The sequence below is a fragment of the Oryctolagus cuniculus genome, chromosome 6 (genome assembly GCF_964237555.1).
Source record: "Oryctolagus cuniculus chromosome 6, mOryCun1.1, whole genome shotgun sequence".
NCBI classification, from domain to species: domain Eukaryota; kingdom Metazoa; phylum Chordata; class Mammalia; order Lagomorpha; family Leporidae; genus Oryctolagus; species Oryctolagus cuniculus.
In genome coordinates, this window is record NC_091437.1 from 60,102,891 (window position 1) to 60,125,949 (window position 23,059).

The 23,059-nt window shown below is 50.2% G+C and overlaps 1 long non-coding RNA gene across 1 annotated transcript; it reads right to left on the minus strand.

Moving 5' to 3' along the window:
- LOC103347968 (uncharacterized) lies at positions 1-23,059 on the minus strand. Its single transcript, XR_011389904.1, has 3 exons — positions 22,725-23,059; positions 6,298-6,416; positions 1-5,788 (listed from the first exon to the last, which is right to left on the minus strand). It is a non-coding gene; the product is annotated as an uncharacterized lncRNA (long non-coding RNA).

Consider the following 23,059-nt stretch of genomic DNA (forward strand, 5'->3'; position numbering starts at 1 on the left):
AATCAGTTTATAGCGATTGCACGCCAGGCAGTTTTCTAAGCACACATATTAATGCACTTAATTGTCACCACAACCCTATGAGGTAGGGTGCTAACACCCCCATTTTACAGAGGAGAGAACTGAGGCTTACAGAGCTAGAGAAAGAAGTGAGTGGTGACATTCTTAGATTCGTGTGGTCCTAGCCACCAAGCAGCCCATAGTTTGGTGACGGAGTCGTTAGGTTGGGGCAATGGATAAATGAATTGATCACAACTGGAGGTGGATGGTGACACTGACATGAACACAAATAAGTGATGCAAAGGAGAAGAGAACATGGAGAGGGTTAGAAAGGAGGGAGTGTCCTGCGGCTGGAAGGCTTGGCAGGAGAAGGGGGAAGGCGGGAGGGACTCTGCTCTGACAATGGCACGAGGTGGCCAGACTGGGCACTCTTGGAAGCCAGGGCTCTGCGGGGAAGCGGAACTGCACTGCCGAGACCTGCGTGTCAGGGGAGGGGCTGCACTTTATCCGGGCAATAGTAGGCAGCTGAGGCCCTGGACGTTGCTCTTCCTCTTAGTGCAGCGAAGAAGCAGAAAGAACCTTTCTGTTGAATGCCACTGGCCTAGCTCGTGGTCTTTGTAGCCAGGCAATCCTGGTTTCAGTTGTGAGTTTCCCCGTGGATTTGCTCTGTGTTCTTGAGGAAGTTACCCAACTCCTCTGCACAAAAAGGAATAATTACGCACAGTTTATTGGTTTTTGGAGAGAATGAAATATGATAATGGATGCAAAGTATGAGATTTATGCTATGTATTACAGATTTTCTATTTTTATTTATTTTCTATTAATACCATGAACTCTGCTGTATTTTCACTTTTAATGTTTGTCTCTATAAGCCTTGCCTTCCTATGATCCCTCCTTCTGGAACCAAAAATATAAAAGTCTACCTTCTTTTTCTGGATGAACTCCTATTCAGCCCTCAAGCATCATTGCAAAAATCTCCTATACTCTGAAACCTTTTGCCAATTCCCCAGCACAAAGTGAGCCCCTCGCTGCACCCTGCCTCTACCCTAGCCCTCGTGCTGTATGGTAATTGGGTCTGTATATGGTCTATTTTCTGGAAGTTTCTGAAGGTGTAGAAACTGCTGTATTGCCCTAGCTTAGTGTTTCTCCAACTGTGCTCTGCAGTACCCTGGGAGACCCCTGACCCTTTCAGGGGGTCCTTGGGGTCAAAATTATTTTCCTAAAAACTCTTGGGGGGGGCCAGCATCGTAGCAGAGGGTTTAAGCCGCTGCCTGTGGTGCTGGCGTCACATGTGAATCCCAGCCGCTCCACTTCTGATCCAGCTCCCTGCTAATGTGCCTGGGCAGGCATCTGGGAAGTCAGCTCACGTACTTGAGCATCTGCCACCCATGTGGAAGACCCAGATGGAGTCCTCAGTTCCTGCTTCAACCTACCCAGCCCTGGCCATTGCAGTCAGTTGGGGAATAAATCAGCAGATGGAAGATTCTCTCTCTCTCTCTCTCTCTCTCTCTCTCTCTCTGTCACTCTGCCTTTCAAATAAATAAATAAAATTTCTTAAAAACCACATGCAAGTTTCACTTAAGACCACCTTTAATGAAGTATTAAAATTATTAATCTTGTATAATCTTGGCCCCGGATACATTTATTTTAAAAAAAATCTTTTTGTGAAAATTTATTTATTTGTTTGACAGGCTCAGTGACACAGAGAGAGGTTCCATTCACTTGTTCACTCCCCAAATGGCCCAGTATTCAGGGTCAGGCCTGAGCCAGGACGCAGGAACTCCGTCAGGGTCTCCACACGGAGGGCAGGGACTCGAGTTCTTGAGGCATCACCTGCTGCTCCCCTGGCATATTCACAAGGAGCTGGATTCAAGCAGAGGAGCCGGGACGTGAACTGGTGCTCCCATGTGGGAAGTGAGCATCTCAAGTGATAGCTGAACCCACTGTATCACAATACCTGCCCCACTACACATCGTCTTAATAGGAAAATGGAAAGCGGTGTAAGGGACTCCTACCACAGCACAGAGCACAGGGTAGGCGGCCATGTCCAGGAAAAGCCCCTGTGCAATGGCTCACATTCGAGCTGATTTAGTCACTATTGCCTGAACACCATTTTTACATGAAAGAACAAGTGACAAACCACGGCTCTATGGAGTTGGATATTTGGCAGACATTTTCTCAAAAATGAACACAGTGCACCTGCCACTTCAAGGCAAACAGCTACCGGTGTTGATGGCCAATGGCAGAATTCCAGCTAAGTTGAGAAGAGTTTATCTACCACTATGAACCTGACAATTTCTTGTTTTACTTCTCTGGTGAGATCTGCAGTGATACGGAGGCATGTGCTTTTCTGATGCTATGTAACGAAATGAGTCCATCTTTGAAAAATGTAATGAGCCCGTGAAGCAGTGGTTTCCAAATGAACAAAGCGTGGTGTTACCACAGCATGCATGGGTGAACAAAGATCCATTCCAAGTGCAAGACAGACCCAGGGGTTTTGATGTGGCAGAGGAGAGAGGAGAAGAAGCTCATTAACCTAGTCTCAGATTGCGTGTTGCAACAACACTGAACCCCATTCAAGTTTTGGTGTAGTACCAAGAGGAGATATCCGTGGTTGTCTTGAAAGGGTCATTACAATGTTTCCCTTTTTCCAAGGAGATATACGTGTAAGGGCAGATTTCTTTTGTTTCTGGAAACCAAAACAAGACCTTGCCTCAGACTGAATGTAGCAGCAGCCACAAGGACCCAGCCGTCTTCAGTTAAACTTCACATCAAAGAAATTTGGAAATACCCTGCTTCTTGAAAAAGTTCATAGAAATGCATATTGTGAAGATACTATGCTTGAATTTCAGTTATTTTTGTGCACCCAAATAAACATGTCTTTCTTCCACAAACTTTTTGAAGGCCCTTTATACGCACCACAGTGCTACTCTTCTGAATAAATGTCTTCATTCTGTAAAATACAGATTATTTCCATAAAAGCATATCTTAGGTTACTATGTAATGGATTTGTTTTTATTACTTTTAAATGAATGAGTAAATAAATAAATAAATAAATATTTGTGATTCTTTAGTGCTATTTTTTTTTCTATTTTTTTTGACAGGCAGAGTGGACAGTGAGAGAGAGAGAGAGAAAGGTCTTCCTTTGAGCGGCGCCGGCCTAATTTTCTTTTTTTAAAGATTTATTTGAGCCAGCGCCGTGGCTCACTAGGCTAATCCTCCGTCTTGCGGCGCCGGCACACCGGGTTCTAGTCCCGGTCAGGGTGCCGGATTCTGTCCCGGTTGCCCCTCTTGCAGGCCAGCTCTCTGCTGTGCCCAGGGAGTGCAGTGGAGGATGGCCCAAGTGCTTGGGTCCTGCACCCCATGGGAGACCAGGATAAGCACCTGGCTCCTGGCTTCGGATCAGCGCGGTACGCCGGCCGCAGCATGCCGGCTGCGGCGGCCATTGGAGGGTGAACCAACGGCAAAGGAAGACCTTTCTCTCTGTCTCTCTCTCTCACTGTCCACTCTGCCTGTCAAAAAAATTAAAAAAAAAAAAAAGATTTATTTGAAAGGCAGAATGACAGAGAGGGAGAGAGTCAGAGACAGAGAGATCTTCCATTCACTGGTTCAATCCCTTAATGTCCACAACAGCCAGTGCTAGGCCAAACCAAATCAGGAGCCAGGAACTCCATCTGGGTCTCTCACAGAGGAGGCAGGGCCCCCAGTACTTGGACCATCTTCCACTGCCTTCCCAGGCACAGGGGCAGGAAGCTGGTTTGGAAGTGGAGCAGCCGGGACTTAAACGGGTGCTCATATATGGGATGCCAGCATCAGAAGCAGCAGCTTAATCCACTGTGCCACAGCACTGGGCCCTGGTTTTAGTATCTTATGTGGCACATAGAAGCAAAAGCTCTTTGGGGCCCTCACTTATTTCCAGGAGTATAATGGAGCCCTGAGAGCAAAGAGCTTGAATGCTGCTGGCCTGGCTTGAGGCCTGGCACATAGTAGGTGCTCATCCAGGCCATTGTGAGGGTGCGGTCAGGCCACACAGTCTCAGTGCCACTGTTCCTCTGCCCTTCCTAGGATGGTGTCTGGGCTGCCTGGTCCTCTCCCACTGTGGTTCTATGCAGGGCCTGGCCTTGGTGACTTCGGAGCCCACTTCAGGCTGGGTTCGGCCGCATGGTTCACACTTAGATTACCCATGAGCCCTCATCCCAAATTCTCCCACAGACTGTGGGTCCTAATTCCATTTGTTTGCTGCCTTTGTGGCTGGGTTTAGGCCAGGTCGAGAAGCCTATGGCACTGCTTAGACTGCGATTTGCGATCAAATTTAAGAAATGTGAAGGGTCGAGTCTGGGGCAGATGCAGGCGGTTTGTAAAGCTGGGCTACTTATGAATGAAGCCAAGGTGGACCTCTGGCCACTTGGGCCTTCCCCGCCTGGCCCAGGAGAAACACCGCCTGCAGCAGGAAGTGCCGGCTTACCTCTCCTTGCTCAAAGGCAGGAGGAGGTAGGCGAGCGGTGACCCTTCCCTGACACCCCGTAATCCAATCTCCCCTCTCCTTCCTCTCTCCTTCCCCAGCTGATCCCTGTGGGCCTGCAGGAGACTGCCTGTCATTAGCGCCATGGCCACGATACACTTGAGGAAACAGTAATGGGGCCTGGGACAAAGCTAATTAGCTAATGTAGTGAGACATATAAATAAAGAAACCCAACAGCCTTGTGGAGGCTGAGGTCACCCTGGAGCTGTGGTGCCACCGTGGCCCTTGCACCCTCTCTTGGGTCTCCGTTGAGAAGGGGCTGCCTGGGGCACAGAGTGGCTCTGGGTCCCATGACTGCCTTTGTGATGTGTCTTAGGTTGGATTTCCCACAAAACAGATTCTGAGCCTGGGGGTGTTTAGGGGAAGCAGGCTTGGGAAACACACCTGTAAGAGAGTGAGGGGTGCAAGGGGGGAGGCATTGGGCTATGTGACAGAGGCTCCAGCAGGTCCCCTAGGAAGCTGGGGTGGCTCTCTAGAGTCCTGAATCAAAGCAAGGGTTCTCTGTTTTGCTGGGACCAGAGATCAGATCCTGGCTGTTGGCTGCCCCCTGGAGAGGAGACACAGCCAAGGTCACACAATTCTCTGCAGCCTGCAGCCTGGTGCCAGTGTCAGAGGCCCCCAGCGAGGGCCACCAGCAGAGGGATGGGTGCCTGGGTCTTCGTGGAGCCCCTGGACTGCGCACCCCACATGGAGAAGCCATCTGTGCACCCAGGAATCATAGGGCTATAAGTCAAAGCTGGAAATGCAGAGGCTGCAAGGTCGTCGCAAATGAAGTAAGTGTTGTTTGGAATGAAATCCAAGGACATGTAGAGGGTACTTCAGGCGAATGTGTTGGATGGGCTAAGGAAAGGGAGGAGTTGCCCTTTATTGAGCAACTATTTATCACACACCTGGCACTGGTCCTTCATGTGTCATTGCTGATCCTCACAAAATGCCCATTTACTAGCGGGATTAGCAGATTATATAAATGTGTGTTTTCCCTACCTTCAAGGATTGGCCAGAATATGAAGAGAATACATCAACACTCTGAATATTTGGAAACGCGTGGGAAGCTGCCTAATGGGAGGAAGGCTGTCAGCATGGCCGTTCATCCCCTTAACGGGCGGTGCTGCTCAGGGGAGTTCACACGGCACTTCTCCCTCTAGGAAAAGCAGCACAGCCAAGTGCACAGAGCAGAAGAGATCGTTAGACCGGCCCTGTAACCACCACCTGGGCTAGGAAGTGGAGCACTCCCAGCACCCCAACATGCCCAGCCCTGGACCTACCTTCCTCCTGTCGCTCCCCCTCTTCGTGGAGGAACGACACAGAACCCTGCGCTGTTCTTTCGTCTGCTCGGCCCTCCCCGGGTTTGCTGCTGGTTCTTCCCGGGTTGGCTACTATCCCTTCCACCTCCGTGGAAGGGCAGTTCCCCCTGGCCACATTCCCCACTTCCGCAGGGGAGCGGCACACTGCCGGCCGGCTCTTCTCGGGGGCTGCACAGGTGTTCCCTTAGGTGTTCCCTTAGATGTTCCCCTTAGATGTTCCCCCTAGATGTTCCTGGTGCATGCCATCTCTCTCCTCCTCCATAGTCCTCCTCTGCCGATCCTAACTCGGCTGCCCACACGCCGAGTACGCTGCTCTCCTCCAATCAGGAGCAAGTCCTACAGTTTATTAGCTGAACTGGAGGCAGCTGTGCGGAAGCTGTTTACTTCTCTCCCAGCGCCATATTGTGGGAGAGCAGATGCATAGAATAAGTCCTAATTCCAGTAACTCAGTCCAGTCCGGGCTGCTCCCCACACCTCCTCTCAAAAGCTCATCATCCTGGCTTTCAGACGAGGCCGTGTTCTGGAATCCAGTGTGTACAAGCACAGAATTGCTCTTGGGTAGGCGTTTACCCCTTCTGCGCCTTGGTTTTCTCCTGTGTGAAATGAGAATAATGGTGGCACGGTCATTCTAAATCTTTTAGTGAGGATTAAATACGGTAATGTGGGAGAATGCCCAGAACAGGAACCCCGTAAACGTTAGCTATCGCAGTGTTTGCTGCCCTAGGAGAGGTGGTGGTGGTTTGCACACCTTGGCTGTCCCTAGAGACAGCCCCGGAGCTGCAGGTCTGAATCCAGAGTGCACAAGAAACCATGAAGGTACACGTGTCATTGAGGTTTGGCCTCGGGTTTTGGCTGGGACATAATTTCCCAAGTGGAGCGGGTGCCAGGAGTGTTTCTCTGGGGGGTAAACACAGAGAATGCACTGAAGGAAGCAATTCTCCAGTTCAGTCCTATCTCAATCCTTGCGATCATGTCAAGGAGAAAGTGTCTGGCGGGTGCTGAGGTGTCCCCAGTGCCTCTCTGGCACTTATGATCCTTTTTAAAAAACATTTCTTTATTTTAGAAACAGAGAAAGATGGAGAGACAGAGTTCCCATCTGTCCATTCACCCCCCAAATGCCTACAGTGGCCAGGGCTGGGTCAAACCAAAGCTAGGAGCCAGGACCTCAAACCAGATTTTCCATGTATGTGGTAGGAACCTGATTACTTGGGCCATCACCTGCTGACTTCCAGGGTCTGCATTAGCAGGAAGCTGGAGTCAGGAGCTGGGAATGGAACCAGGTACTCCGATATGGGACGTGGGCATCTTAGCTACTGGGCAAACTGCTTGCTCCTCGTGATTCTTTTTAATGGAGTAAGAACAGACAGCAGACTCAGCATTGCCTGGAAGCAGCAGGACCCGGCTGGGTTTCAGTGGCATTAGTTTGCTCTCAGGGTTCTTATTTTTATGCTGGCCGTCTATTTATAGCAAGCACAACCTATTTTAAAATGACTGTTGTGAAAGATGCTTCTTTACGTGAATTTTACATAACAAAAATAAGTGAGTTGACTTCAAGAAAAAGGGGAAATCAGAAAGAGCTCAGGTTGTGCTTGAGCATGGCAAACGCTAAAGGACTGAGGTGTAAGTGCCGGCTTCAGGGTCAGACGAGACATGTTTAAGAAGGCAGAACTGGCAGCACTGGAATCTGCCCCATTCTTTTGTCTCCCAGTTTATGCCACAGAGAAGGCCACTTCTCATCCCATGTGGCTCGAATTCAACACACTCTCCCCTCCCAGGTCTTCGCCAAGAGCACCCTGAATCTTCTACAGGCGGGGGTCCCCTCTCTCCTGGCTCTATTCCCACAGCACCTTGGGGCCAGCAAGCGTGCTCGGTTCTATTAGGATAGGGCACAAACTAAATTCCAGCCCTTTGTGCTTAGTGCAGTGCAAAGCACACAGTAGGCACACAACCGGTGCTTACTCTGAATCTGCAGCTCAGTTAACCACCGTCAGATGAGAAGCATGCACACTGATTGGGCTGCACCCAGCCAAAGGGACAGAAACTGCAGCAAAGTGCTAGGGGGCCCCCAGCTGCCAAGTGCACGGGCTTCCTGTGATTTAAGACTTTGCAATTGTAATACTGAACTTGGGAAGAGCACTTGGGAGCTCGGAGGTGAAGGACAGAGCCACGCAGTCACTCCCTGCATTTCTGTGAGATGCCAGGGGCTCCTGACGGATACGGGAGCCCATCGGTGCTGGTGTCTACCGCTGCCCTGTCACCAGGAGCCATCGCTCTCATTGAAACATCGGCTTCCTTTCTCAGGAGCCTGGCGCCTTCGCTTCCCCAGTCACAGATGATCAACCGTGCAGGCAGCATTAGCTGATCGCAGGAGGAAAGAGGCACTTGGAAGCCACAGTCTTCTCTGAACATGGTGATCACCTTTCCTCTGTTTGCACTGGGGAAGAGAGAGACTTCGGCTGGGTGGCAAGCTCCGCAGGGAGCTCTGATGTGATGAGGGCCGAGGGCTGGGCTGTGTATCCCAGCTCCCCCGTGGGCGGCTCTGCGACTGAGCAGTCACCTCCCCTCGCAGAGCCTCGGGGTTGTCACCCTTCCCTCCAGGTTGTGCAAATGCAACTGGCTCAGGGACGGGCAGGTGGCAGTGGCTCTGGCTCCACAAAGTTTCGTCCTTTGCCTGTGAAGCCCTGCCGTGGTGGCAAGGTGTGGGGTAGAACGGCTAGAGAAAATACTAAGGAGGAGGGGAGCTGCTCCCATCTCTGCTGTAATGGGTGCGAATGAAGGACGAGACCAATGAACAAGGCACATCCAGGATGTGCCATTCTCACATTTCAGTGGGGTAAGCCTCATCTAAGGATGGCTGCTGAAATGCAGATTCCTGGGTGCCTGTTCCAGAGATTCTGGGTGGGGCCAGGGAATCTGCATTTTCAACAGCACCCCCCCCACCCACCCCCCCCAGGTATCCCAAGGCAGGAAATTCCTGGCAGCACCTCTGAGAAGCCCTGCTCCAGCTTGCAAAGCTGCACCATCCAGTCTTGGGATCATAGATGGGGGCCATCACCTAAAATGGAGAGATTGTCCCTTGATCCAGATTTCTAGCTCTTTGGGAAACTCTGGAATGTTGGTGATCCTGAGCCAGCCTCCCCACTTGACAGCAAAGCACAAGGGCTGAGTTGCACCTGCTGCCTTTAGGTGGGGCTGCTGCCTCCACAGCCGCTATCATCACTTGTGATTGGCAGCCCCTGGCTGGTCTGGTCCTTCAACCCAGATTAGGAAACCGAAGCTCAGAGCCAGAGTGGCTCAGGCCTGGAGAGTCCAGGGCAGAGAGGCCTCTGAGGAGCTGCCATGTATGTATACGTATATGTATATGTATATGTATATGTATATGTATATGTATATGTATATGTATATAAACCTGAGTGAGGCCTGAGAGTCAGGAGCAGACCATGCCAACAGCAAAGCAAGACAGCTGCCGGGCCCTCGTGGGTGTCAAAGTCTCCAGGAGGCCCCAGAGGAAGCAAACAGCCAGCTGCAGTGTAGCAGACAAGGGCTATCCCAGGGGCGTGGCAGAGTGGGGGAGGGAGGGGTGAGGAGTGGAAGGAAGGGTACTTTGGTCCCTCTGCAGAGCCAGTCCCAAGGGGCAAGCAGCAGCTGGTGGCTATTTTTGCCCCCGCAAGAACGGAGCATCCCTCAGGCTGCAGAAAGCGGAGCTGGGAGAGGCAGGTGGGGGAGAGACAGAGAATCCTCTTGCTGTTATGTGAGCTCTTGGAGGGAGTGCTTTGGGTAGCAAGTGTCTGTACTTCCCATCCCCCACCTGAGTGCTGCCAGGCACCATAGAGGTTGCTCAGGTAAAGCTAATAGTGACTATTTTAAACATAAATGTGCCTCATACCATATTGGGGACATGCCTAAACTAAGAGTGTAATTGTGTATCTGAAAGAAAAATTTATCTGGGCATCCTACTCTTTCAGGTGCTAAATCTGGCTACCTTCCTCTCCCCCTCCTTGGGGCGTAAGCCTGCCTGCCTGGGTGTCTGAGTCTTATCATAAAGTGACCTCAACAGAAGCAGGCACTTGTGCACCTGCAACTCAGAGAGGTGATTCAACTTGCCCAGGGTCCCGAGGCAGCGAGTTACAGTGGCTGGGGAGGAACCCAGCTCTGTGATTCCTCTGTTCCCTGTACCCGAGGGGAGCGGCTGGGGCACAACAGAAGAGAGGAGACAGCTCTGAAACTGATGTAACACGATTAGTTTGGAAAAGAATGTGGGACAGGGAGCGGGCAAGGGGACTGGGACTCACCGCTGTTGACTGATGGGCAACATTGCTTTGTTATTACTTAACTCACTCAGTATTTATCAAGCACCCACCAGCTGCAAGGCACTGTGCTTCTCTGATCTCTGAAGTGGGTTGATAGCATCAGAGCTTACTCTTCCCATTTTACAGAATGGGAAGGTGAGGCTTGGAGAGGCTGCAGGTCTCGGGCCACAGGGACTAGGAACTCCTACCTGAGTTGCACACCTTCCCCTGCCAGCCCCAATGGAGGGAGGCCTGTCTGCTCCAGGGTTTGCTGCAAAATCAACCCAATCCCCATCTCCTCTCTGAGCCAAGCAGTGCAAATCGGAATCACTGGCTGTCATGGCGCGTGTGATGTGAAATTCTGTTGCTCTGGCCACAGGCCTCCTTGCAGAGCCCAGCCATGGCTCCTTCCTACCTCGTGAGATGAAAGACACCAAGGAGGAGAAGGAGGACAGGAGCTCAGGGCCTCAGCAGAGCCGGAAGTTGGATCCAGGCCTCTGGTACCATGGTGACAGTTGCTATAGAAACGTACCAGCTGCACTCTGCATACCTACCAGGATCTGTGGGGGTTTTTCAGACTGGAGCCAACGGAAAGGGGAACTCTGTAGTGGTGACAGCCAGGAGTGAGAGCCGCATCTCATCTTGGGTTGCTCCTACCTGTGTCTCCATTGTCATCCCCTGCTACTTCCTGCCCCTCTGCCCCTCCTTTTGTGGTGCAGTGTTGCATGTCAAGTACAGTTGCTCTCGGCCTGGGAAACCCTTTCCGTCTTATTTATTTGGCTAATTCCTCCGGAGCCTCCAAGCCTCCTCCTGACACCCTCCTTCATTCAGTAAATGCATATTTGAATGCATATTGGGTGCAAGTGCGTATTAAGCACAGGGACACAACTGTGACCAAGACAGACAATGCCTGCTCCCAGGGAGTCACTGGTCCAAGCTGGACCTACAGGACATATCCTTGTACATGAATAGGAGCACAGTGTCATGGGGAGGCAAAGGGGACGGCCAAGGCAGCGAGCCATGTGGGTGTGGAGTCAGACGGGCAGGTGCCCACAGCTGCCCCAACCCCAGCCCTCGAGACCCCTCACCTCCATATTCTGGTTCCTCTTCATGTCCTGCAGCCCTGAACCCAAGCTCTGATGTTGCTGCTTGTCTCGCACCCTGAACTGCTCGCTCCATGACAGGTCAGGAATAGTCAGCTCAGTCTCCAGGTCCCCAGTATCTGGCACATAGCAGAGACCTTACAAGGCACACGCTTTTCTGAGTGTCCTCCATGCGTCAGGCAACCTCACGGACGGTGCAAAGATTTGAGTGTGGTTTGGTCCTCACGTAACAGTGTCGAGAGCTGGTGGCACTTTCAAGAGGCATTTGGGGTCCTTACGGGATCCCCCTTATGGATGGCTGAATGTTTTTCTCCCAGGAACAGGTTAGCAATCGCAGGAGTGTGGCCCCTTTTGCTCTCTTCCACGCATGCCCGCTCCCTGATTCCGCTTTTCTACCGTGCCTGGAGCAGCTCATGGCCCTCACCAGAAGCCAAACAGATGCCAGCACCATGCTCTTGGACTCCAGGAGCTGGGAGCCAAAGTGAACCTCTTTCCATAACTTACCCAGACCCACGTATTTTTCTACAGCAACAGAAAATGGGCTAAGAAAAATGGGTTCTTGTGTCCCTTTTGTAATAATTCCAAAGCAAGACTATGATTCGATGACATGCTGTCCTCTTAGAGAATGAGAAAGCCTCGGCCAGGTGAAGTGACTCGATCCAAGCCCCCCAGCTGGCGCCCGGAAGAGCTGAGATTCACACCCGACTTGACCCCGTCCTTGGCCCTTGTTTGTGACCTGCTCACCGTCTTACTGGGGCATTGTTCATATCTCAATGCCACTCACCCTTTCGAAGGTGAATGGCTTTTCGTCGGTTTTCAGCATTGTGCAAACCCCAGAGCAATCTGTTTGCGAACACTTCTTCGCAGAACCAAAGCTCTCTCTCCTCCAGCTGGGGCTCTGAACCTCATCTTCGTGGGAGGACTTGAAGGCCAGCAGTGTGCTGCTGTTGTAAATTTAGAGCTGAAGATTTTGGCGTGGGAGGCCTGCTGTCTCTGGCATCACACTAATGAGCCTTTGGATTATGGACATTTTAAATGCATATGCTTGGCTTCTCTGAATTAAGACCCCAATTCTCTGCTGAAAAAATTCTCAAAACAACCTTGGAATTGCAGAGACGTCTTCAGAGGGCCTTCCTAGCTGGAACACCAGGCCCGTGGGCCGTGAGGCCACGCAGAATGTTTTAAAGCCCGAGACTCCATGGAAGCCTGATTTTGAGGTATGTGCTGGATGCAGCTGGGGGCACCAGTGGTTCTCTGTTTTTTGTTTGTTTGTTTTGTTTTAAAGATTTATTTGTTTATTTGAACGAGATAGAGAGAGAGACAGAGGTAGAGAGAGATCTTCCATCCATTGGTTTACTTCCCAGATGGCCAGGGCTGAGCCAAGCTGAAGCCAGGAACCAGGAGCTTCTTCCAGGTCTCCCATGTGGGTGCAGGGGCCCAAGCACTGGGGCCATCTTCCACTGCTTTCCCAGGCCACAGCAGGGAGCGGGGTTGGAAGTCGAACAGCCGGGATTCCAACCGGCACCCTTTGGGATGCCAGCACTGCAGACGGTGGCATTACCTGCTTTGTCACAACACCGGCCCCACCTGGGGTTCCATTCAGCTGTCCCCTTCAGGAAGGACTTGTGTCCAATTCACTCAGAGGCCCAATTCAGCAGTCCCTCGGCCTCAGGACCGTGAGTGGGGTTGGTGATCATTTCACCATTTTCTTTGTGCCAGAGAAGCCCCCTTGTTCCAAATTTTCACATCCTCCCCACCTTCAGCTAAGCACCGGGACTTGAATTTCACCTTTGGACATGTGTTTATGACAGTATTGGAGGGTAACCAGAAAACTGTCTCCCCAGCCCTGTGCTCCCAAGAGGTCATTTGTCTTTCGGACATGCACGCGGAAGCCCTGGTTGCCTAATTTCAGGCAGTGCTCAGCTTCTGTCTCCTGGCCCCTGTCTGCCCTCCAGAGAACTGTGCCAGAAACTCGAGGTCTTCGTCAGTCTTCAGGGATCAGGCTGCAGCCAAAGGCAGGTGAGGCGAGCGCCAGAGAGCCTGCTCCATCCCGCTCCTCTATCCCCAGGTCAGCGCTCCATGCCCTGTGCTGGGTCAGGACCCTCATGGACAGGACTCTCCTCGGTATTCATGGGGCACTGGTTTCAGGACCCTTCTTGGAGCCCCAAATCCACCAGCGCTCAAGTCTCTTCTAGAAAATGGTGTACATGTTGCACCCTCCTGTATCCTTTAAATCCTCTCTAAATTACTTATAATTTCAAACACAATGTAAATGCTATGTAAATATTTGTTATACTTTTTTGACTTTTTAAAGATGTATTTTGTATTTATTTGAAAGGCAGAGTTACATAGAGAGACAACAGAGACAGAAAGAGCAAGACTTTACAAATTGACACTCCTGTTTATGGCATCAGTAATCTCCCTATGCACCAGTCATGAGTTTCCAAGGCTATGGAAGCCCCTTGAGTTCTCCAACTCTTATCTTGTTTAGACACGGTCATAGTCAAAGTGGAGGTTCTCTCCTCCCTTCAGAGAAAGGCACCTCCCTCTTTGAAGACCTGTTCTTTCCACTGGGATCTCACTCACAGAGATCTTTTTGCCAGAGTGTCTTGGCTTTCCATGCCTGAAATACTCTCATGGGCTTTTCAGCCAGATCCGAGTGCCTTTAGGGCTGATTCTGAGGCCAGAGTGCTATTTAGGACATCCGCCATTCTATGAGTCTGCTGAGTATCTCACTTCCCATGTTGGATCACTCTCCCCTTTATTTATTCTATCGGTTGGTGTTAGCAGATACTAGACTTGTTTATGTGCTCCCTTTGACTCTTAGTCCTTTCATTATGATCAATTGTGAACTGAAATTGATCACTTGGAGTAGTGAGATGGCATTGGCACATGCCACCTTGATGGGATTGAATTGGAATCCCCTGGTATGTTTCCAACTCTACCAATTGGGGCAAGTCAGCCCGAGCATGTCCCAAATTATACATCTCTTCCCTCTCTTATTCCCACTCTTATGTTTAACAGGGATCACATTTCAGTTAATTTTCAACACTTAAGAATAACTGTGTGATAATTACAGAATTAAACCAGTCGATTACTGATGCCATAAACAGGAGTGTCAATTTGTAAAGTCAACAACAGGAGTCACTGTGCACTTACTCCTCATGTAGGATCTCGGTCCTTAACGTGCTGTACACTGAGGCTTAATGCTATAACGAGTACTCAAACAGTATATTTCACTTTGTGTTTCTATGGGGGTGCAAACGACTGAAATCTTTACTTAATGTACACTAAACTGATCTTCTGTAAAAAAAAAAAAAAAAAAAAAAAAGGAAATTTTCAATTCCCAACTTGACTCTCACTGGGATTAAACATGACAATAGGTCTGATCTGATTTCATCATCATTTAAAAAAAATCATCTATTATTTTTCACTTTATGTTTCTGTGTGGGAGCAAACTGTTGAAATACTTACTTAAGGTATACTAAGCTGATCTTCTGTATATTAAGATAATCGAAAATGAATCTTGATGTGAATGGAAGGGGAGAGGGAGTGGGAAAGGGGAGGGTTGTTGGTGGGAGGGACGGTATGGGAGGGGAAGCCATTGTAACCCATGAGTCGTACTTTGGAAATTTATATTCATTAAATAAAAGATAAAAAAAAAAAAAAAAAAAAAAAAAAGAAAGAGCAAGAGATAGAGAGATCTTTAACCCTCTGGTTTACTCCCCAAATGACCGCATGGCTGGGGCTGAGCCAGGCTGAATCCAGGAGCCCAGAGATTCCTCTGGGTCTCCCAAGAACTTGGACCACCTTCCCCTGCTTTCCCAGGTGCATTAGCAGGGAGCTGGATTGGAAGTGGAGCAGCCAGATCTCAAGCCAGCACTCATATGTGATGCTGGCATGGCAGGCAACAGCTCTACCCACTATGCCATAAACCCCAACCCCAAATGCAAATAAAAATACTATTTTCAATCTGCTGTTTGTTGAAATCATGAATTCAGAACCCATGGATACATGGTGCTTGAGAGAGGAACCAAACATGGCCAGCTAAAGCCAAAAAGACTCCCATGGGCTGTTTACTGAGTAACTTTCCTGAGTCTTTGGAGGGGCCAGAGACCCAGGTTTGTGGGTCACCCAGACAGGGTAATTGTACGCATTTGTGGGGCACAGCATGATGTTCCCACATGTGTTTACAGGGCAGAACAGTGCTGTTCCCCAGATTCTTTTTCCATATGCCACAAAATTAGCACTGCTCCAGAGAAGGGCCACACAGGGCTCTGGTCCCTGAGTGAGGCAGACACGGGAAAGAGCCACAGTGAACTCCGAGTGCACTTGCAACATGGCTGAGACATCAACCTTTGTAGATGGAAGCCTCTGCGAAGTCAGAATTGCATTATTGCGGCATAGCCAGGCCTGGTTTAACTGATATGAGCCAGATACCCCCAAATAACTTTCCTTCCGTGCCCCTGTGGCTGGACGGTTTGCTTCTAGTCTTGGGCACTCCTTGGGACAGGGAGTCCTACCTCATCTTCCCCCAGAGAAGGACAAGGCAGCTGCCCATGGTGAGGACACCGTCCCAGTGTGTGGAGGTAATGCTTGAAGCTGTGCGTGGAATGTGGCTGCTCACGCCCAGAGCAGCTGTGTTGCCGTGTGGAACGCCGAGCGCCGTGGGCTGCTACCCGGCTTCCTCTCTGCCTTTGTGTCTTGCCAGCACAGCCCTGTTGTTCTAAGGTTTCCGCCCCAGCTCCACATGAGTCAGGGGAGCTGACTGCCGCCTGGTAAGGGAGAGATTACTCAACGTACTCAGGCTGTTCTCCAAACTCTTCGCTACTGATGCGTAATGAGATGAGTACAGATACGGCCAGCTAAGTGTTTAGAAACTTAGAGCAATTTTATAGTCTTATCATGGCATCCAATCCCGTGACCAGGGGTTCCTCTTATGGAACAGGGCATGGATCATTTTAGGTGCTGTCGGAACAGCCTGGGAGGCTCCATGTGATAAAACTGCATGCTAATCGTGTGCGAGTGGGAACTTATGTTGACCCATGACGCCTAGGCTGAGCACACTGATCCTCTCCTAGTGATTGCTCAAGGCTTGGGCATGTGACCCCCCCAAATCTGGCCAATGAGACCTGAGAGAAAGTCTGAAAGGAGCTTCTGGGCCAGGTTTGCTTAGTCTTCAGAGAGACGCAGAAAGAAGCCATCTCTCATTTTCTTGGTAGCACTTGGGTCTGGATCAGGCACATGGGACCGCTGCAGGCCCCTTTGGGTGTCCAGTTACCCAGAGAGAGCAGTTTTTCATGCTTTAAACAGCTTGGAGGGACTGGCGCTGTGGCTTAGGGGGTAAAGCTACCGCCCGCAGGGCTGGCATCCCATATGGGTGCCAGTTCGAGTCCTGACTGCTCCACTTCCCATCCAGCTCTCTGCTATGGCCTGGGGAAGCAGTAGAAGATGGCCCAAGTGCTTGGGCCCCTGCACCCACATGGGAGACCTGGAAGAAGTTCCTGGCTCCTGGCTTTGGATTGGCACAGCTCTGGCCGTTGCAGCCATTTGGGGAGTAAACAAGTGGATGGAAGATCTCTCTCTCTCTCTCTCTCTCTTTCTCTCTCTGTGTGTGTGTGTGTGTATAATTTTGACTTTCAAATAAATAAATAAATCCTAAAAAAAAACAAAACAGGTTGGAGTCTGGCTGTGCTGTCACTTGCTGCACGTTGACCGAAGCAGTCACTCAGGCCTACCTGGAAGATTCAATTCCCCTAGCACCAGAATGAATCCCTCCTCTAGGCAGCTACAGTCAGAGGAGGCTTATCCCTCCCTCTCACCTAACAAACAAATCATTGATCGCCTGATAAGAACAAGGCCCTTTGAAAATAACTGGTTGTATAAAACAGTTCCATCCCCAGGTTCTTTACAGTGCAACCACAGAGTAGCAAGATGTGTGCATATAAAACCAGTTCAAAAGTGGTGCACATTATAAATAAACGCACAGATGAATGTGCAAACACACAGCAGACAGAAGTGACTCCTGTTGGATTGTAAGCATGTTGTCAATATAAGACCACAGTCCTGAGGCACATTGCTCACGATAGGGCTTTTGTTCTCTCCTCTGTATTATACAAACTCTACCAAGAAAGAGAAGTTCAAGTCTGACCCTGTTCACTCCACTGTCATCTTTCACATGTCCATTCTCCCTTCCAGGTTCAGCTTCAAGTTTTATATACTGATAGTGCTGTTATGGGTGTGCTTACATTTGTGACTTAATCCACACTCATTCTTACCTAATAGCATGCACATTTGCCATTTGCTAGAGCTGCGTCCCCTCCCGTCTTCCCCACACTTCATTGTCTCTTGTACCCCTGAGAGAACTGTGAATCCTTCCAGATCTTTCTCCGTGTCCACACGTGCATGTGTACAGATGTTTGGTTTTGCTTTTCTAAGATTGAGTCACAACATACACATTTCTCTGCAGTTGCCTTTCTTATATAACAATTGGGCAAGAACTCCCCAAACCACCTCTTTTCCAGAGTTCCTGGACTCTCCGTTGTTCTCCCTTGGTGAGCCTTCTTTTGGATGCTCTTGGCCTATGGGCTCCTTTCTAACTGGTCTGCCCCCTCCTGCTCCCTCCAGCCGACTTCCAGGGTTACCAGAGTCAGACTGTGTGGGTCCTTATCCTTGTTTATGCCATGGTGCTTGTAATTGCAATTTGGGGTTCTTATCAAATATTTTATACATCAGTGCAATTGTGGTATAAAAGAAAGAGAATCTGGCTGGCGCCGCGGCTCACTAGGCTAATCCCCCTCCTGCGGCACCGGCACTCCAGGGTTCTAGTCCCAGTTGGGGCGCCGGATTCTGTCCCAGTTGCTCCTTTTCCAGTCCAGATCTCTGTTGTGGCCCGGGAAGGCAGTGGAGGATGGCCCAAGTGCTTGGGCCTTGCACCTGCATGGGAGACCGGGAGAAAGCAGCTGGTTCCTGGCTTTGGATTGGTGCAGCGCACCAGCCATGGCAGCCATTTGGGGGTGTGAACCAACAGAAGAAGACCTTTCTCTCTGTCTTTCTCTCTCACTGTCTAACTCTGCCTGTCCAAAAAAAGAAAAGAGAGAGAGAGAGAGAGAGAGAGCGAGAATCTTGTTTCTATGGAAACTGAGTTAAAACTTCAGAAAGCTCTGCTTGGTGGAACTCTCCATAAACTTGTGCTGTCAAGACCACAGTAAAGAGGTCTGGGGTTCCTCAGTTTCCTTTGGCCTTGAAAGCAACCAGCCAGCAGCACGGTGGCTTGGAACAATAATGAGCTGTTGCTTGTCGTGATTCCATGGATTGCTGTAGAGGATGTTACAAAGGATACCACTGAAGAGCTGTCTAGAGCGAGGTACAGGAGAGCGTCAGGAGGTGCCATGCTCCTTCCGGGGCATACCATCCTCTGGGAGCCTCTATGTGTTTGGCTGTAATGGAAGCTCTCTGACCTGTCCTTTTGGGTTTTTATGGAGGTCCATTACCTGGACAGGACTGATTAAATCTTTGGCCACTGGTGATGGAGTTAACCTTCAATCCCTCTCCCCTTCCCAGAGGTGGAGGGGGTGGGATTGGAAGTCCCAACCCTCTGATCCTGCTTGGACTCTCAGGTGATCAGGCCCCAGCGTGAGGGTAGCAGGAACCTCCAGCCACATCATTAGTATACAGAAGACACTTAGCACTTGGGCCATGCTGAGGACTTTAGGAGACACACGCCAGAAAATGGGGATAGAGACCAAGTATGTATTTCACATGGTCACACAGGCTTGCAGTTACAGGCCAGTGGACACAGTCCTCTCTGTCCACAATACAGGGCTGCCATGTTTATTTCACCAGTCCCTTGTCAGTAGATATCAAGGGAGTTTCTCTTCTTCTGCCCACAGTGCTGCAGCAATGTCAGGGGAAGGATAGCTTTGGATTCTCTCATTTCTGAGTTTGTCTTCAGTGCTGATAGGCTCCAGTCCAGGAATGGACTGTCTGAGTCAACCATCACGCCCATTTCCAATCGGAACAGACACTGCTGTCCCAGCAGCTCCATGGGGTGCTCTGTCCCCAGCAGCCTGGGACGTTATCTTTTCCCGTTCTCCGTGGCCTACATGGAGCTTTTTGCCAGAGTGACTCTGCAGCCCTCGTATCAGTGTCTTTGTGCTTCCATGTGTGTTGCACACACTGTCCCAGCAGATGCCTTCTTTCTTCTCCCCCTGTCTGGGGAGCTTCCAGAATCCAACCAAATCCCCTCTACTTTGGGGAGCTTCTGCGATTTCCTGGAGGGTCAGCTGGCCTCCAGCCCTCCTGCCTTTGCTTTCCTCCTGTCCTCTCTGCCCACCCTAGTGCGGGGCCTTCACAGGAGTTGAGTCTCCCCCCAAGACCCTAAGTTGGTAGAGGACAAGGGGACTTCTGTCACAGTCTCCCCTAAGTCCCCTGTGTTCAATTACTGAGTGGCATTAAGATGAAGCATTTCTGCAAATGTTTGTTGAGTGGCTGCAGGGTTGTTTTGGAAAGAGAACTGTTGAGGGGGCTGGGTGAGGCGGAGCAATGTCAATTATAGAAGCTACGGGCAGAGCGTCTCAGGCCAGGAGAGGGCCCAGGGGTGCTGGGTTGTCCTTGATCAGTTTTGCAAATTCAGAGATTCTGACATCCTCTCTCTGTTCTTTCTGGACCTGGGCACCCAGAGTCGCCTCATTATGGCTCTGTTGAAAGACAGCACCCCAAAGCGGCCATGGATTTGGAACATCTGATTGACTTTCAAAGTCTGAGCCACTGGCTCATGAAAACCCAATAAATGTCAAAGATAGGTCTAGCCCATTAATCTCTGGGGGTCTATTCAAAGACTGCTTTTTCCTATTTTTAATTTTTCAGAAAGATTTATTTATTTATTTGAAAGTCAAAGTTACAGAAAGAGAGTGGGGAAAGAGAGAGAGGTCTTCCAACCACTGGTTCACTCCCCCATTGGCTGCAACAGCCAGCGCTGAGCCAAGCCAAAGCCAGGAGCCAGGAGCTTTTCCAGGTTTCCCTATGATGGTCACCAAAGCATCTCCTTCCTTGCCCTGACTCCTGCCCGCCCAGCTCCTCTCCTCATGAAGCAGCCGCTGGTACTGGCAGCTTACCTGTCCCTTGGAGGTGAAGAACAACACAGCTAAGTGAAGTTTAGACTGGTTGGAATGAGCCCAGCTCCCTGGCCATTTGAGTCATCGTTATTGACCCTTGCAGAAGGCCAGGTGTGTGTGTAGGGGCGCTAGCTATGGCTGTGTTAAGCCCTGCCCTGGGGACAATAGTGGGCCAGACTGGATGCAGGAGTCAGAAGTTGGAACAGGCCACTCCGTTTCACAGAATGGCACATGTCTACTTTACAGGATGAACCAGAGGACTCTGAGTATGGATATCCATCTAAATTATATGGGTGCTTTTCAAAATTCAGATGTTTGGGCATCATTCCAGGCCAAATGAAATCAGAATATCTTTGAGAGGGTCCAGAAATACATCATTTTAAGCCTCCCTAATATCGTTTGGCACACTCACAAGATTATGCAGATTGATATATAACAGAAGGTGTATACTGGGGAAGTTACCGCTGCAGTATTTGATTAGGCAAGTAAGTGGACGTCTGTGCATGGCCATCAGCAAGGAACCCACACCATCCGGTGGAATACTCTGCAGCATCAAAAACAAACTGGATCTCCATGCCCTGATAGTTTTTAAAAAAGAAACGTTTGTTTACTTGAAAGCATGGCTGAGGCCGACACTGGGATGCTGTGCATTAAGCTGCTGGTGACACCGGCATCCCATGGGGCGCTCGTTGGAGTCCCAGCTGCTCCACTTCCCATCCAGCTCCTTGCTAATGCTCCTGGGAAAGCAGTGGAAGATGGCCCAAGTATTTGGGTCCCTGCCACCCATGTGGGAGACTCAGATGAAGCCCTTGGCTCCTGGCTTGAGCCTGGCCTACCCCAGGCCATTGTGGCCATTTGGGGAATGAACAGGTGGATGGAGATCTTTCTTTTTCTCTCTCTCTGTCTCTCCCTCCCTCTCTCAGTAACTATACCTTTCAAATACGTAACTCTATCATTTAAAAAATAGACTGGATGTTAAAACAAGAAAGGCAGAGTGACAGAGTGAGAAGGAAAGAGACAGAGAGAGAGAGAGAGATCTTCCATCTGCTGGTTCATTCCAAAATGTCCACAAGAGCTCTTGGGCCAGGACAAAGCCAAGAGCCTAGAACTCCATCCTGGTCTCTCACATGGGTGACAGGGAGCCATGTACTTGAGATACTACCTGTTGCCTCCAAGGATGTACATCAGCAGGAAGCTGGACTGGAAGCAGAGCAGGGACTTGAACCCAGACCTTGCAATATGGGATACAGAAATCCCAATTGGCGTCTTAGCCACTGCACCAAAGCCCACCCAAACACATTTTTAAAACATTTTTATTTTTTTTATTTGAGAGGCATGACAAAGAAATACAGAAAGAGGGAGGGAGAGAGTGTTTCACTCTCCAAATCTCTGTTTCACTCTCCAAATACCTGCAAGAGCTGGAGCTGGGCAGGGCCAAAGTCAGGAGCTGGGATATCAATTTATGTCCCCCATGTGGATGGGAGGAATCCATCTACTTTACATCATTGCTGGATGACCTATATGAGGGTATTCTGAAGTTCATGGGAAGTGGAATTAAAAGATAAAAGTGTATGGGGCTGGCACTGTGGAGTAGTGGATAAAGCTGCCACTTGCAGCACCAGCATCCCATATGGGCTCTGGTTCCATTCCCGGCTGCTCCACTTCTCATCCAGCTCCCTGCCAGGGCACCTGGGAAGGCAGCAGAGGCTGGCCCAAGTGCTTAGGCCCCTGCACTGGTGGGAGACCTGGAAGAAGCTCCTGACTCCTGGCTTTGGCCTGGCCTAGCCCCAGCCATTGTGGCCATTTGGGCTGTGAACCAGAGGATGGAAGATTCTGTCTGTAACTCTGTCTTTCAAATAATTTTTTTAAAAAATAAAGTTTATTTTAATGCAAAAAGGTTAAATCTATGCATAGTTTTTTTCATAATACACACGTACCATGAACTTCTTGAAGACCCTTGTATATCTAATGATCACACATCACTTCATTCGTGTGAGTTCTGTGTAGTAATTGACATTGGGCAAATTCAAGTTTTGCTTTTTGGACCTTTCTGGAATTAAAAAAAAAAAATGTTCAGTGTTTGGCTCTACAGATGGAGAACCAGCGTCTCCAGGGGGCCAACCGCATCCCTAAAATTAGCACTCAGTGCTTCCTGTGCGGCCAGGCACCTTGCCCTAACTCCCAGCTTCATCCTCGGCAGACAGAACAGCACCTGGTACACAGTTGCTGCGCAATACAGATCTCTGTCCGAGTGAACGAACAGCCCATTGCTCGCTGGCTGGAGCGCCTGCTGTCCCCGGGGGTGACCTCGGGCTGGTCCCTTCCCCTCCCTGTCTGGAGGAGGTGGGTCCTTCCCAACACGCCCCGCCCACTCAGCCCAGTTCTCGTCTGACCTGGAAGGATCAGGGAGATGCTCAGAGGAAGCTGCCCCTTCTCGTTCTGCTTGAAGTCAGCCTTCAAGTGAGTCAAGTCTGAGTTGCCATGGATTCCGGAGTCCACTTCCCGTCCAGCACCCAGGTCCCCGAAAACCCCCTCCTTCTTCCCTGGCTTCCCCGCCCCAACCTAGGAGGCAGCCCATCCATCCCACAGGGGCGGCTCCGCCGTCCTCGCAGCAAGAGGATGCCTCAAGTTCCCGGATGGAAGTTGTTTCCTGGCAACGCGTTCACAGGGTTTGACCCTCCGGGGATGCACACTGCAACCAGGCGCTGTGGATTCCTGCTCTCCCCAG